The 17333-nt window shown below is 37.5% G+C and overlaps 1 pseudogene; it reads left to right on the forward strand.

The window, feature by feature from the left end:
- Nucleotides 1-17333, forward strand: part of LOC139959577 (sodium-dependent multivitamin transporter-like) — a 48706-nt pseudogene that overhangs the window by 18004 nt on the left and 13369 nt on the right.

The following is a 17333-nucleotide window of genomic DNA, read 5'->3' on the forward strand; positions in this document are numbered from 1 at the left end:
TGACATGTAACTTAATTGAGAACTTTCAGCACCCAAACAAACACCCGAGAGATATCACTGCATAGTCTGTGACGTAGACCAATAAACCGTAACAACGACCGATAGTCCACGCCCATTATGCTAATATGGCCGCGTCGAAGTGGGAAAAATAATTTCGCTTCCGGGCCTGGCTAATTTGCAGATAAATGAAGAATAAGGTGTCATCGCCAAATTACACCAACAAAATGTGACAAATGTCAATAAGTAGATGAGAGCGCAATAAAAAAGTCAATAATCTAGAATAATTAAAAAGTGGTAAAGAGCGGAAAAAGGCGCCAGCAGTCCATTTGAGTCCGTCATCTGGGGGGGGGGGGCATCCGCCCCCTGACCGTATGGACGCTCCGCCACTGCGCGGCGGGGGTGCAGGCCCTAATTCGCCATTACTAATGTAAAAGAGTTTTGACATAATTGGACCTCCATGCTTTTTATACATCTACATGAGACATGTCGTTGTTTACATTAGCATCCCACGGTATACTGCGCAATTTTAAAGGACCGTACGGTACATTATGGCATGCGATGTAATAACCGATGCTTGCTTATATGATATTGACATAAACACGTTGAACGCGCGAAAATTTTTGGTTATTTTTTCAGGCAAGTCGGACAGTTTTGAGGCTTTTCATCCTGGAACTCCATTTTCATGCTCACTGATATGATGTGATATCTGCTGTTTACGTTACAAATTCGAACAGGCGCGCAGCGAGGAATTTGCCAAGGGAGGGGCGAAGCCTGTAGGCAAATTATCTAAGCGTAGCGCCACCATAGGTTGGCGCGAAGCGTACAAGAAAATTTTGGCCGAAAATGCCTCCCAGATCGCTGGAAATGGCACTACCCAGGACCATTTGTTAGCGCGAAGCGTACAAGCAAATTTTGGCCGAAAATGTCTCCCAGATCGCTGGAAATGACACTTCCCAGGCCTTGTAAGTTGCCTCTAAGCACTTTCTATTTTGAAATTACTTAGCGATATCATTTAAAAAAATGCTGAATGGGTGGGGGGGGGCGGGCGATCGCCCCCATCCCAAAATGCGTCATGTTCCCCGACGACACGGTCGAGTTCGAGACCAGCCACAGTTGGTTTCATAGCACAATTCTACACACGCGTTATGATAGACCATATAGTATATATATATAGATCATTAGTGAGAGAGGAAAATGGAAACGTCAAAAATGGAGTTGTCGGTGTAAGGGGTAGGGTGAGTCACACTTTTACGAAATCATTGATCCGTCACTGGCTACCCTTCAGCGCTGTAATGATGTCACTGTTCCTCTTTCTCTTCCCAGTGTCTTCGCGTTTTTTTTGTACTCCCTCCTTTTCTCCTTTTTCTCTCTTTCTTTTCCCTTCCTTCCTCTCCTCCTTCTCTTTTTTCCCCTCTTTTTTCCTTTTTTCTTCTCTTTTTTTCTCTCCTCTTTTTTTTACCCGGGGGGCACGCCCCCCCAATGCCCCCCCCTGGATACGCACCTGATGATGGCGTATGTATTTGTGCGTGTGTGAGTGTAAGTGTGTGCGTGAAGCCCAGCTTGTAAACACGATATCTGAAGAAATGAAGTCGGACCAATTTCATATTTGGTGTGTAGAAGTACATTTTGTGCAGATCAAAGGATATTTGGGGTCACCAGGGTCAAATTGTGAAAACCTTGTAAACAAGATATCTCAAGAAGGGAGCTTGGGCAGACCTCATATATAGTGTGTAAAAGTACCACATTGCGTACAAGAAGTCTATTGTTTTTTGTGGAGGTCAAATGTCATTTGGGGTCATCAGAGGTCAAACTGTGAAAACCTTGTAAACAACATATCTCAACATTCGAAGCTTGGGCAGATCTCATACTTAAGATGAAGGTGTAAAACATTGAGTAAAAGAAGCCTAATGATTTTGGTGGAAGTAAAAGGTCATTTGGGGTTAATACAGGGGTTTAATGGTCATGTAGGGTATATATGTTCATATTCAGGAAGTGGCAGCCCTGAAACAGCCACATGGCCTACTGCTCTTCAAAACCTAAAAAGCATGTTTTAAGTGTGATAAATATCAAATTCATAACTATTAACATGTATGGCTTACCACACTATGAATATGATTGATCTTTGGAACACTAAACGTTTTCGTTTTGTTGTCTTTCTTGATTACTCTAAGCTTTCTTATCCTACCACCACTTGGTTTAGTGGAGAAATACTTTCCTGCGACTGCAATTACTGGCAATAAGCTACATCAAAGCAGTGACATGCACAGGATGTCAAAGGGGTGGGGGAAGGGTGGCAAATTTCAAATTCACCCTGACTGATTTTGGAAGGGGAATGAAAATTTGTATATGCAAGGGATTTAAGTGGGTCAAAATATTTGCAAATAAGGGGTGCAGCTGTGGAGTCATTCAATGTAGTTCCTTTGTATCAGGGTCTGGGTGTCCTCCAGAAAAATTCAAAGTTTAGATAACAAATGGTACATTGTCTGAGGCATATTTAGATTATAAAAGTAGGTGTACTGTATAATTAGTCCTAAGCACAAGGTTGTGCTAAATATACTTTTTGATTTTGTGCATCCCACTGCATCTAAGTCTTGGGAGTTCAGTACCACTTTGCTAACCTTTTAATCACTTTCAAATAACAAATCAATCTATGTATTGCAACCATCAGTAGCTGGTCTACAAATCATCTTGTACGGTCACACAAGTTAATTAGTATTCAGAAAAACACTCATACATACTCTGTAATAATTTCTCTGCCATTGTATCAGTCGCTCAACAAAATTGATAGTCTGTTCATTGCTGTATCTTAGCAGCCAAAATGTCCTTCAGTTGTTTCACACAAACTTCCATCTGTTGTACCTAGCTAAGTATGTTGGGGTGAGGATAGTGTGAGGTATCAGGGAGGAGAAATAAATGATAGATGGTTTATATATTCTGGAGTGCAATTTTCATTTGGCTATATCTTTCTTTACTTTCACAGGGAGGTATTAAAGCTGTGATTTGGACCGATGTATTTCAGTTCCTTGTCTTATTTGGATCATTGATAGCCGTTCTAATATTTGGTACCAAAGAAGCTGGTGGACCTAGCAATGTTTGGAATTACAACAAGAATCATTCCAAGTTAAATTTCTTTGTGTAAGTTAACAAATATTGACATTAAATTTACTAGACTCCAACAATTGTGACATCCTGGAACTACACTAAATATCTTTCTACCCACTCCTTGAAACATTCGTATCAAAAGGAGTGACTAAAAATCTTATGGTTTGCTGGATAGTACACAACCACTGGCAATAATTGATGAGACCAAACAAGGTTTCTTGTCACTGATAATTACTTGTCATGTTTTATTTCATCTCATTAAGAAGGTATTTATTGACTTACTTGTTGCCTTGCCAGGAGCAGAAGGAATCTGTGCAGTTGCGATGGCATGTGTGTATATGACACTGCATTTAAACAAGATGGTGGCTGAACTAGATAATGAATGTATGGGTTTACCCTAGTGAGTGTAAGAACCTGATTGAAATTGGTGGAGAGCAAAGGTCAAAGTCTGAGAATCATTTAAATATGATAACTCAAAAAGGACCACTTGGTTGAACTTCATATTTGGTATGTAGCTTTCCTTGGTGAATACAAGAAGTTAAGAACTCTACTGATATTGGTGGTGGTCGAAGGTCACTTGAAGTCAACATAAGTGAAAATCTATGTAAACATGATAACTCAAAAAGCGAACCCTGGATGGACTTTATATTGGGTATGTGGATCCACCCTTAGAGAGTACAGGAACTCTGTTGTGTTTTGTGGAGGTCAAAGGTTGCATGAGGTCAACAGAGGTCAAAGTAGCAAAACCTTGTAAACATGATAACTCACAAAGTGAACTTTGATGAAGTTCAAATGTAGATTCATCTTTATGAGTATAAGAATGCTATTGTTTTTTATGGCCGACAAGGGTAATTTCTGGTCAATAGAGATCACAGAATGATGTTGGTGCAGACTTGCATTATACAGCTACTGTATTTCTCTTATGCAGTCCTTGCACCCACCCTCTGTGTTGATCAGTTTGGACCACAAGAAGAGCAGAAAGTCAATGAGAATGATAACTTCTTGCAGGATTGTCCATCAATAAATCAAACCAGGGGTCAAATCTCTGAGATTTGTCTCCCAATTATGTGGAAATTTATTTTTGAAGGGGATAGTAATTGTCAAAACATTTTGCTTCAGGAAAGGCTATTAAAAAGTAATTGTCAGAATCAATCTGTTTAATACTCACTTGATATATATTTGAGGTTAATTCCAAAGAAGATGCATGCTGCCAGTTAAAAAAATTGGAAGAGTTTTTACAAATTTCAAAGTTTACCAGTTACCTTTCAGTATCACTACATTGTTTGTTCACATGTCATTAATTTCTTGTCAGTTGTTAGATGGGAGTTATCATAATTCAATTGTTAAACCATAATTGTGCAAAAGTCATGATAACAAATTATCAAGTGTAGTGTAATGTGTTAATATTTGTTATTTTGATCAAATATTTAACTAATGCAAGTTAGAAGCAAGCTGATGACCTTTCTGTATTCCCAGTAGTTATCAGCATGCACTCTAATGCATTGATAAAGGAAAATCAATGTAACTATCTAATTCTAGGTCTTTGTATAAATAACATTCCAAGTAGAAACACAAATTTCTCAAAAGAAATGCATTACATGTGCAAAATACCATCTTCAAATATGTTTTGATCAGAGGAATTTAGCTTAACATGGCTGTTATGCATAATTTATGTCATCCAGCAAGACTTCACAGTTTGTGTTACTTTCATACACAGTTCAAGGAGCAAGGCTGTCCAGTTGCATGTCTATGAATACAGATTATACACAGCATTTTAGTTTTTATGCCCAAAACAATATGGGATATGATACTCTGGAAGTTTACATCACATAAATAAATACGCCAACGGACACATGATCAAAAGAGGTCAAAAGTCAAAGATGGTCAATTTGTGCAAAAAAGTGTGTCACAAACTACTACACTATAATGCCAATGGACTGCAAGCTTGGTGGGTATATCTCTGGTCATGTGATGAAGTAGCTGTATGATGTGTGATGTCAATGGGTCAGAGGGCAGTGGTCAAGCACAAAAAAAACACATTTTTGCATTGGAGTACATACCAAAGTGGCGGAAATCTTCAACCCATGTGGGATACCAAATTGCAATTTACAGAGCATTAATTAATATACATTAAAGGCTAAAGTTGTGTGGTAGAATGTCAAGCTTGGTCAAATTTGTGCGAACTCTATGATGTAAACTCTTCCTAAACTGTAAGGCCAATGGACTTGCTGGGTATGTGCCTGGGAAGAGGGTGTTGTGCGTCTGTGAAGTATGATGTCATATGCCCAGAGATCACACCAATCTCACCACTCAAACCAATAAACTAGCCTACTATGGATTGTCATTTCCAAACAGTGCTATTTTATCAAGGTTCCATGTTGCAGGCCCCAATGACATCTCATAGGTGCAACTAGCAGAGCTCACTTCCAATATCCCCAGGGTACTGAAAAACAAAGAATTGAACTAGAGTCCCTCTTCAAACCAATGTACAGGTGGTTAGTCAAGCACTCATGCAGAATCTGTATGGTAACAGAGAAATACTCTGTCTAATACTGCGCCGTATGAATACTTCCGGTATTGATATATACCCAGAACAGTATGTACCAGTTCACAGAAGCATGACAGTGTTTACCAGAGTATAGTGGACAAAGTCATTATTTAATTGTAACCCTTCACCCTGTCCTAAGTAGGATATTTTCATACAAACACTGTGAAGTTTTCAACACATATATTTCATTTGATAGTGTGGATTAGACCATCATTCCAGGTATAAAAAAATTTACACAAAGTTGATAATTCTGGTCATGACTTACCATATGCAGTGCTAACAGAGTAGAATTGATTTCACTAGAAGATGTATACAGTCTGTTCTGTGCTGCAGTACAAAAGGTATGAAGCCCACTCCCTTCTATGCATGCTACAGAGTAGACAAAATACTCTCTGATCAATGTTTAGAGGTTTGTTGGTATGGCTAAGTAAGTAACAGTCATTTCAAGTTAATTTTATGTATTTTTACAAAGAGCTTCTTTCATTAATGAACTATTTTGCCAAAGTTTGTTTTCCTTATCACTCCACATATAGATTGAACCCAGACCCAACAGAGCGCTTATCCCTCTGGTCATTGATTTTTGGTGGTGCCTTCAACGCCCTGCCTATCTGGGCTGTCAGTCAGACTGCCGTTCAGAGGTTTCTCACTGCCAGGACTCTAAAAGAAGCTCAGAAGTAAGGTTTTCAGTTTTAATGCCCCAATTGCTCTGCACTTTATGTATGTTATAAAATTTGGACTGGCCAAAAAGAAAATGTTTTATTGCCAATGAAAATTATGGCTGTGTGTGGACAAATGTGTGTTGTGATGGCTTCTTCATAAACATGTATCAAAATGGGTATTCTGATGGATCTCAAAAGTAGTATATTGAGTCTTTTTATAACATCTTCAGATCTTTGACTAAGAAAAACAAATGATACTATTTGATTTCTTGCCAAAGGCAAACTGAATCCATGCAGTGGTGTGTGTGTATATGTGATGTGATGCCTTAGAAGCTAAAAACACCATACAAAAACAAAGGAAGCCACACATGGACACTCTTAGATCATTGCTGTGTGATTGTTGCTACCCTTGGTAACAGCTCAGTAATGAGTCACACCTGAAACACCTGAGTATCCTGTTTGATGTACCCGCACCCTGCTCTTGTCATAATCAAAAAATATTCCCAATGTAAAAAGCAGATAGTGCCCCGGCATATTCCTCATCTCAGTTCTAACCAATTATTCATTTGATCAACTTTTCAACCCCCCCTCCAGGTACTCACCAGTATATTTGACAAATTCTTTCTTAAGTTTCTTTGGGTATGTTTTTGGTCCCGTTTTATACAATACACAACACAAAAGAAGACTGTTTAGATGGGATGTGATTTGCTGATTTTATCTTGTGTATAGGTCATGATTGCCACATGGGTATGTCTTCAAGTAAGTATAATGAATATTATGGAACCGCAGACTGTTAGTCTTATTAATACTAATTCCATGGTGGCTGTGTTGATTAAGATTGGGTTATAAAAAGTCATTACAATTTGACTTTCAAACATGACAGCTACGGTATCTATCATTTTAGCTAACACAGGAAGCTAACTAAAGGGACATGCAAGTTACTGTACACAAATACCATAGGCCTGTTTGGTATTTTCTCCACTGCTTGTGCTATGGCTGCAGTATGTTTGTTGACTTTCCATATGCGGATATTAGCACTACCTTGGCGAAAGTTATTATGCAACCGTTAGACTTCATTACACAATCTCCTGCTGAGCCCCAGACAGTTTTATGATGGTATGTGTTTGTTTTAACATAGTTAAAAACATAGCCACTTCAAAGTGTTTATGATATGTGTTTGTTTTAACCTAGTTAGAAACACAGCTACTTCAAAGTGTTTATGATATGTGTTTGTTTTAACCTAGTTAGAAACACAGCTACTTCAAAGGGTTTATGAACATTGTATCTCCTCCAGAACAACTCTCTGATTGAATTCAGCAGATGTTACAGGTTACTATTGCATGTTGGTTTTTCTGCTGCAAGTGATTCCATACATTTTAGTTGTTTTACGTTTGTAATTTTCATTGCTTCCTCTACATCAACAACCATTTATAAACCCTTCCGTGGGCAACTAATAACAAGTATAATGTACCTGCGAGAGAAACAGGTTGTCTCTCACATGTGTATCAGAATTATACTTCTACGAGTGGATCAAGGAATAGGAAGAAGAAACATGAAAAGTGGATGTGATGAATATTCTCAAGAAATGTAATGATGCATCTGCTGAAAAGAGAGGCAGAGAAAATTTAAAACTTAATGTGCTTTTTGTTGGCCTACAGTATGCAGTTAACATGGAGTTCCATCTTAGCACAACAACCTTACTGCTTGTGGTCTCATTGGAATTGATATGATTTCAGTAGAGATTACAGATTGCAAAGAACAGTGAAGCTTGGATGTAACTTCTGTAGCATTTGGGTCCACCTTAGCAACTATCAGACCCCTCTTGTACTTGGTGGACATCATAACAATACCAATGTACTGAATAATCAAAGTTTAACAGAAACAGTATTGTTTGTTCCTTACTAGGTCAGTCTGGTACAACTTGCCTGGGAATGTCATCATGATGACCATTGTGTCACTTATTGGTTTAGTCCTCTTTGCATATTATAAAGGTAATGGATATCTCATGACTCAATACATTATATTTGGAATAAACATAAATGTATCATACTGTATCAACAAATTATACAGAATAAAACAGATGAGGATTCAAATCCAATTTTTCACAGAATATTACAGAACGAACTGTAGAATGAACAACAAGTAATAGTTTTTGTAAAATTACATTCGTTTCAGCTTACAACATTTAGCTAGAAAAGTGAAGTAGCAGACTTTCCTTAAATCACTCACAATCATGTCCAATCCTGTGTAAAGGTGTTATCAGAAATGTGTGATATGTCCTTATTGAGTCCATTTATGTAGCTGACTAAGTTCTGTCATTCTGCTGAAGTTCCCCTCCAATGAATATAAGGTTTATAAGGATTATAATGTTTATTAAAATGTGAATAAATGGAAAACTATAGAAAATTCTGAATTATGAGCTGTACTTATGGTTATCAAATCTAAATTTGTTGCCTGTCTCTTTTAACATATATACATTCAGAACATTCAAATCACAACAAACCTAAATAATATTCTCAGAGTCACAGTTAAAGCTACTATGACAGAAAGTATGGTGAGGAAGGGTGATATGTTTCTGTGATATGATATATGTTTACAAGCTGGCCAAGTGGTTTGCTGCAAGTGGTATTCCACTCAGTCACATCAGAAAATAATTTGTTGCATACTAAAAATGGATCCGAGATTAGGGGGATGTCTTGTGCACAGATGGGAGTGAGTAATGAAAATTCTTGAACCAGTAATGGTTAGCCAAGAATGCTTTATGTGTTTTGAAAGGTATAAGGGAGGAGGTGTGTGTTATCTTTCTTATCCTTCTATCTTGGGTGGGATCAACATCACTGCCATTCCTTAAACCTTGGTGAACTGATGCACTATGATGGAAAGTGGATAATCTTGTTCAAAATGTCTAGTCACTAATTCCATCAACTGAAAGAAAAACTCAGAATCAATTGAGGTGATGCACCTAACGTGTAGTGCCTGGCTATACACAAGGTAGTTTTTCAAATGTTCTGGGTGGAAGCTGTCATATCTCAAGTAGGAGTGTCTGTCAGTAAATAGACATAGATGACAAGGCCTTGATTCCGAGAGGGTTAAGTCAAGCATAGACATAGTCATGGGCAAATAACTGTTGAAACCCATTAGCAAATTCATTCCTTTTGTTGGAAGAATGTGATGTGTAATTGTGGCATAAGCTTATACTCTCAGTTGTTGATAGCATATTATAAACTAGTTATGGGAATACAGTTTGGTGGAAGAAGTAAGCAGGTGACTGTGGAATATAGTAGTTAAAGGACTTTGTTTTGGATGGAAGTAGCAGGCTGGTAGTTGGTTGCAACATTTTCCTTTGAAATTGCTTAATTAGACACAAAGTGATGAAACTTCAAATCTTATTTGGAGTGGTTTCTCTTGTAATGGATGTTAACTCCTTTTTCTCAACAGGAGATGCACCACATATGACCACAAATGATCAGGTGAGATCTTAATTGAAAAGAGTTATCATTTCAAATATGACATCTCTGGCTACACATATTGAGTGAAGAATAGAATGTTGCATTAATGTCACAGTAGATGCTTAATGCCTCTAGAAAGTCAATTCTTTTATCAGAAGGTTAAACTTTACCTTAGCAAAGAAATGCTTTAAAGTCATCACCATGAACTTAGGGCTGTATAACCCAGCAGGAGAGTTAGGGCTGTTTAACCCAGCAGGAGAGTTAGCCCAGCAGGAGAGGTAGGGCTGTATAACCCAGCAGGAGAGTTAGGGCTGTATAACCCCAGCAGGAGAGGTCACTGGGGTGAATCTCCTTCTAGCCAATAATTTTGTTGCTTTTTGTAATATGGATATAGTTTACAAGTCTGTTTTCTTAAGCTTAAACTCACATCCCCTTTGTAGCATATGGTAGACTCAGCATTCTTTACACATATGATTATACAGTAGGTGATAAAAGGATGTTTCCAATTGGTTGTACCTTCTGTTGGAAGGAGGGACTACTTCATAATAATTGCAGTATGTATTAATTGATTCATAAACTAACGAATGAACTATGGAAAAATTACAGGGAAGTGAAACGAAAGTTTGAAAACACTTGGGTGATGTAGGAAGCAAATTCAATGAAAAGTTATCTTTATTTCTTCATTCTTTGTCACTTAACATTGTTTCCACATAAATAAGGAAAAACTTTATATTCCATTTTCTATTACAGATTTTAATCTACTTCGTCAGTGGAAACCTTGATCAATTACAAGGATTGTTCATTGCATGTCTATTTGCTGGAACACTAAGGTAATCCATTTCAAATGCGTCAGTTTGCTCAAATTTCCACCAGTTTTTCATATTGCAGCCTTATATATAATGTAACTGCTGTTAACTTTGAAATAACTAGTCAGTTATTTGAGATTGCATATATCAGATAATTGGCACACATATACAAAAACATTGTTTGGACCATGGAGATCTATAGGTATCGGTTTAGGGTAGTGTTGCGCCGATAATCGTTTTCAATATCGGTATCGGCCGATATTTGCACTTTCGGCAGCATATCGGTATCGGTAAAATTTTGCCTAATTGCCGATAACAGCAAGCCGATATTGAACTTTTTTTTCACAGCAGAGCTACTTATTTATACTTGCAATAATTTGTTAATCTGCCCAAGACGATCCATTTCTTTAGCGTCAGTTAAACTCTTATTCATTTTCGATTAATATCCATGGAAACCTGACCCTCCGTAACCTCTAAAACACGTCTACGGCGCGCGAATATAACCAATGACCTTCGTGAACCTTGGCCTACACATAGCATTAGTGCAGCATGTATACACTGTACTGTACTAACCATTCATTTTCTCAAAGGCCTCCGTGAAAACCTTGAACATGATGCATAACTGCACTTTTAATTTTCCGCGAACACACTGCCGATTTCCCGCCGGTGTTCGCCCAGCGAACACGCCGAGCACGCGAGCATAAAGGCGTAGTGTCCAGGGGCCCGCCTTAGGGCCTTGGTGGGGTCATGGGGTAGAACCCCTTGTGGGGATCCTGGGGGATAAAGCCCCGAAAAAATTGGCTTTTTTTTGCGTGTCTGGCGATAAAAAAAAAAATCGCAGTTGAGTATGCAAAATAATTTTCTTATTTAAATTGTCACGAAACAGATGAAAATTTTAAAATGACAAGTTAGAGTAGCTATATTATGTTATAAAATGAAAAGAGATTTAATCTGTCTTTCAATCTTTAAAAAGTGCAACTTACAAAACTTCCGATATTATGAAACAAACAACGTTCAGCAAAGCCCTGTCTCTAGACTGCCTAACAATGAATAGCGTGCACAATGCGTACATTTTTACAACTGCGGTGTTTAACCCTATACCCAACTACCGCCGTACATGTGCTGCGAATTTTCCCAGGTACCTTCCCAAACACACTGTAAGCTCATCCCCTGTGTAACACCTGTTTGTTAACATTTTTTGGCAAGTTGCCAGGGAACTTTTCAGTTACGTGAGATCCGTAACCGCCGAGGTGGTTAGGCTATTTGCTATACAATTAACTATGGTAGGATATTATTTTTTCCGTATTTTTGGAAATTCTAGAAAATACTTTCTTTTTTCCCCCGCTTAAAAACAGATGTGGTCTTACGGTATATTCATAAATGGATGCACTAGAGCCTTGTTTACATGACATTAGTTGCATTTAGTACGATATGCCAGTTTTGCGTGAATTTTTCGAAAGTGTTTTGTTCGATCTTTCGTAATATTTGAAAGGTGTACCACCTTACTTTCCGTACACAATTGGTCATTTCTCTACTGATTTTCAGTTTTTTTCTTCTCTATACGGTCAAGTGAATAAGTTGTACATTGAGTATAAACTCAATAAATTATCATTTTTACATTGTGATCGACAGTTCGTAACCTAATTAAGATGCAATTTTGCAAGCATACGTTAACACTATAGCTACTTGTAAGTCTTTACGATGTTAAGGCTCACATTTACTGCGTCCATTTTATTATCGCGTGCAGCGCTGCAGTGAAAAAGATTCTGGTTGGATTTCAATTATAATTCTCTTTTTCAAAATCAGGAAAAAAGTCATTCTTTTCAACTTAGGACAAAAGGAAAACAAAACACCATATTTTGTTGTTTACTTGAAGATTTATTTGTGAATGTATGCATGACTAAAAGTACGATTTTGCCTTTATTTTGTCTGTTAAAAAATATCGGTATCGGTATCGGACCGATATTGGGATGATAATATCGGATATCGGCCAAAACCGATATTGGTAATATCGGCGCAACACTAGTTTAGGGTGTGTTTATAATATATAGTGCAAGGTACAATGTGGCTTGATTACTAGACCTGATATTGTGTACTAACTCAGATCTGACCAAATTCTCTGTTGACTGGAAAAAGTAGCCCTGCAGCTTGAAGGAGACGTTTATTATGCGATGCTATTTGTAGTGTGATAATTGGTGGAATGTAAACACTGCCCTTAACACACTTTTTAATGAGCAGGTGGTTTCATTGACAATTAAAATGGAAGTTTTCAAGTAAGTTATTTCAATATATGTCCTGTCCAGAAAACAAAAATTTGGCATATAAAATCTCATTGTTCTGGAAGGGTTCATGTTAAAACATATTCAAAACAATTTCTTAACATGTTCTCTATTAAGGAATGTGGAATTGGGGAGTTTCCTCTTACTCTAAGTGACTTAATGGAACTTGAACATAGTAAGTAAATCTAACGTATCCCAAACTTTTACATGACAGTGTAAGTATCAAGCCAAATGGCTTTAGTCTGACCTGCCATGCCTGAAAATCTATAGTCCATTGTAGATATGTTCTGTATATAAACCCATCAAGGTGAAAAAAAACACATGGACTAATGCTGATTTTATTGTGGTTTGAACCAGCAATATTGCAAATTATTAGTAATGGAAACCTTGGAGACAGACCAAACAAATTTGGTAATCAATCTCTCTACATTGCAAGCTTGCTTGCATGCAAAGCAATAAACTTGACCTTTGTACACTTGGGCAGCCCATAAGTGGATCACTCCGTGTTGGAGTTTGTGGAGCGGTCCCACAAAAGGTGAACAGAACTTTTCCTTGCTTTAAAGAATCAAGTAACACATAATTGGACCATAATTACACAATGGACATTACCATTTAACAAAAAGGGTTGACTAATGTACAGTAGTTTCTAGAGACTTTCCAACTACTCTATAAATAGCCAGGACCTCCTGGAACACTAGATTTAAGTGCTTGGCAATAAATGAGCAGGTTGGATAGGCCTAGCGCAGGTATTCTGTATTGCTCAAGTGTTTGACTTAATTATCCCTGTTGTATATATATAACCATATATATCGTTTTACTCCTTTTTCCTCTTCAGCACTGTTGCATCTGGTCTGAACGCTCTGGCAGCAGTTACTCTGATAGACATAGTGAAAGCATATAGAAATGGAAGACAAACAATAACAACGTTTCCAGCGATAGACCAAGCTAGTGAAGAAGAGGCTGCTAAGAGACTGGACTATCACGATACTGTACTCTCAAAACTATTTAGTATGTACCTGCAACTATCTCATGATTATTCAAAAGGATGCCAGATGACTAACATTCACACTTTAAAATCAAGAAATGCTGATCTTTCGTTTTCTTTTCTTTTCTTTATAACCCTTCTAATGCACAAGCTCACTCGTTTTGAGGTTACTGGGCAATAGGATCAATAGGTGCCAAATCTGTGAACATATCACAGGAAAAAACCTTACACATGCTAACATGCTCCGAAAATACAGTACAGTATATGCGTTTTATGAATAATGTTTGATATTCTCGATATTTTAAGCAGAGTTGCATATCGTGGTACCTGATGGTCTGGTCGTGGCGGTGCGCTCTGTGATTTCAATAGAAAGTTGGAAACTTTTACTGAGCTATGAAAGTGACATAAAAAAAAATAAAGAAAAGCAGTTCAACAATTATTTCTCATCCCTACATGAAGAGATTTGAGAAGTAACAGATTACTCCCAGAGCTCCGTAAGCAGCTGGTGATTTATGAGATAAATTTCTGCAAACCCACCCCTTCACCATCTACACTGTCTCTGTTGGGAGTTTGTTTAGATGAGTTTTCTGATGAAGCTAACTATCCATGCAGTACTCTTTTATGAGAGCATTTTGGTCAAATGTTGAAGGCAGTGAACCTCTGATCTAAGGCTTGCAGGTTTGAGTCCTGGCCAGATCATTATGTTGTGTCCTAGCTTGGGCAAGGCACTTTGTCTCCATTGCCTCTCTTCATCCAGGTGTATAAATGGGTGCCTCTGAGATAAACTGTCAGTTTGGCACTGTTTAGCTGCTGCCATGTGGAGGGATCTATGTTTGACAGGTTATCATTGACCAGGGAATATTGTTATGCTTGACCACTATTATCGGTGCATAGGTCTGCGCTTTATCAATCCTCAATATTATTTATTAATAATATTTATCATGGAAAGGACCCCCGTTAAACCTCACTGCAGTGTAGAGTTTAGGCCTACATCATCAGTTCATTCTTTTTTCTTCAAAGACTTTTTCTGTTTGCAAACTGGTTGATAACTAATGAGGTTCTGAATTGTTAAATGGGTCATCAGTGGTACTGTGGTACTGCGAGCAGTACTAGCAGGTCATATAGGGCGCACAGTGTTAAAAGGTTACCAGTTCATTCTAGGCACGGTAGAAGGAGGTGCTAAGGTTGTGGGGAGACAGGTAAGCGAGGAGGGAAGTAAATATCCAAACCAGTAAGTTTTGGAATTTTAATGACATCCTTCAACTACAGTGAATAACTAACTCAAATGCCATGTCTTGCTCCACTGGCTATGTTGTAAATGTGCACTAAATTTGTTCATATGAAAAATTCATGATTTTGTGTATCAAATTCTTCAACAGTGGATAAAACCATTTTCAGGTGCAAACGTTCACTTCTATTAAACCTTTGCCAACTTTCCATTTGAAAACAAGGGAAGAAAGCATTTGTAAATGTAATACCAGTGCTATGGTGGCAATTTGAAGGTAGTGGGTGCAATCCCTGGCCTACCAAAGTATAGGTGGGTTTTCATCAAGGAGAAATCCATGTTTGCCCATTGTTCTTCCAAATTTGAAAACATTCAAAGTAAACTAAAACTGTAAATTGGACAGCTACACTAGGTGAAGTGTGAGTAATAAGCTATTCGGCTTCTCCCACATGTACATGTGATTGTTTAGCGCATATTTTTATATATGTTCATCTCACTGATTTGTTTGCTTTAATTCAAGTTAGAGAGAACCAGCTGGCACAATACTTTACTATTTTGATGTTCGAGCTTGTGAATCATCACCATATCAAATGTATTTCATCTATCTTCAAGTTAGATACAGTAAACATTTAACTAATAGAATGTTTTTCCTAATCTTGCAGCATTGGGATATGGTATTCTCACACTTGCATTAGCTTTTGTTGCAAAGTATATGGGAACTCTAGTTCAAATGGCCAACACAGTCTTTGGTTCCATAGGAGGACCGCTGTTAGGTGTTTTCACTCTTGGTGTACTCTACAGGAGAGCAAACTCAGGGTAATTATCAATTCTCTTTAACTATATGATTGTCTACCATTTGTGAAAAGTTACACTATTAGGGTAATTATCAATTCTCTTTTAACTATATGATTGTATACCATGTGTGAAATGTTACACTAACACAGAGACTGCTGCCAGTTTGGTGGAGGATCATTTGTGTGGGATATGAGTGCATGTGACAGTGGTATGGTATGATTGTATACAGAAGCAAAGGACATTGTGATTTATATATTTGTTTTTGTTAGATCAGCTCTTTCTACTGTATTTTTCTTAGCTACTCATTATGACTACCTGGCCAACAGCAATTTATCATTAAGATCATATTTGTCATTCATTGCAAATGTACCAAGTGTTGATCAAAGTATGATTGCTAAGCTTTTCTCACTTTAAAGTCACTATTGGGCAATAATTCATGACTTCATTTGAATTCTGACAAAACTATTATCCCATCACTTTACAGTACCATCTTATGAATAATCACAAGGAAGCCCAATGAGTATTGAAAGATAAACAAGCAATTATTTGGAACACTTAAAAGGAACTTGAACTTTTAAGACAATGGACTGCTTTTTAATTTTGTGATCAAAACATGTTTAGATTCACACTAAATGCTGCTTTAAGATTAAACAAGGTTAAAGGTTGGTGACAATATAGCCCAAAATTGCTCTCAAGTAAAGGAAAACCAAACTGAGAATTGTTTGCAATGTATTTGTCAATATTTCCCGATTATTGAATGTACTGATTTTTCTGTATATTTTGTTTTTATGTCAACACTTTCTTTATATAAAACTCTGTTTGATTTCAGTGGTGCAATCATTGGGTTAATGGCAGGTGCATATGTTGGCTTTTGGATTAGTGTAGGTGCCTTGGTTAACACTGTGAATGGTGAAGTTGAGGAGAATGCCTTTTGGTTGTACAGAGTGAGTATCAATTACATATATTACAATAGTTGTATTTCTTTCTTTCTTTCTACAATGGAGTACAATGGGCCCTGCTTACATGGCAAGTGTTGTTAAGGACTAATACATTTGAAAAATATGAAAATTTTTATAAAAGGATAGTTATAGGTAAAGAAGTATGGACCAGGGACCAGAAAATGCTCATCCTTGGAACCCTGGAGAAGTATTCCATACCATTGTTGTGTGTGATTACAGAACCCTGATTAAAGAACTTTAAAAAACTCTAAAATGTGAAGATTGAGCTAGGTTCTTCCCAGGTACATGTAAGCATCTTGCACCAGGTCTCTTGTAAGCAGGAATCCTATCTATATGAATGAAGAAAAAAATTAAGTGATTCTGCAATACCAAGTAGTATCGAGTTTGTGTTTTTAGTATGCAAAGCATAGTGAAGTATTTAGTTCCTTGAAAGTACAGGATTTCTGGTACCTTTCAAGGAACGTATCATTTAAATCATCGTTCAGCAAACTTTTAGGTGGAGACTAGGTAGCTTCCATGAGGGTTG

This window comes from Apostichopus japonicus, chromosome 19 (genome assembly GCF_037975245.1).
Source record: "Apostichopus japonicus isolate 1M-3 chromosome 19, ASM3797524v1, whole genome shotgun sequence".
Lineage (NCBI taxonomy): Eukaryota > Metazoa > Echinodermata > Holothuroidea > Aspidochirotida > Stichopodidae > Apostichopus > Apostichopus japonicus.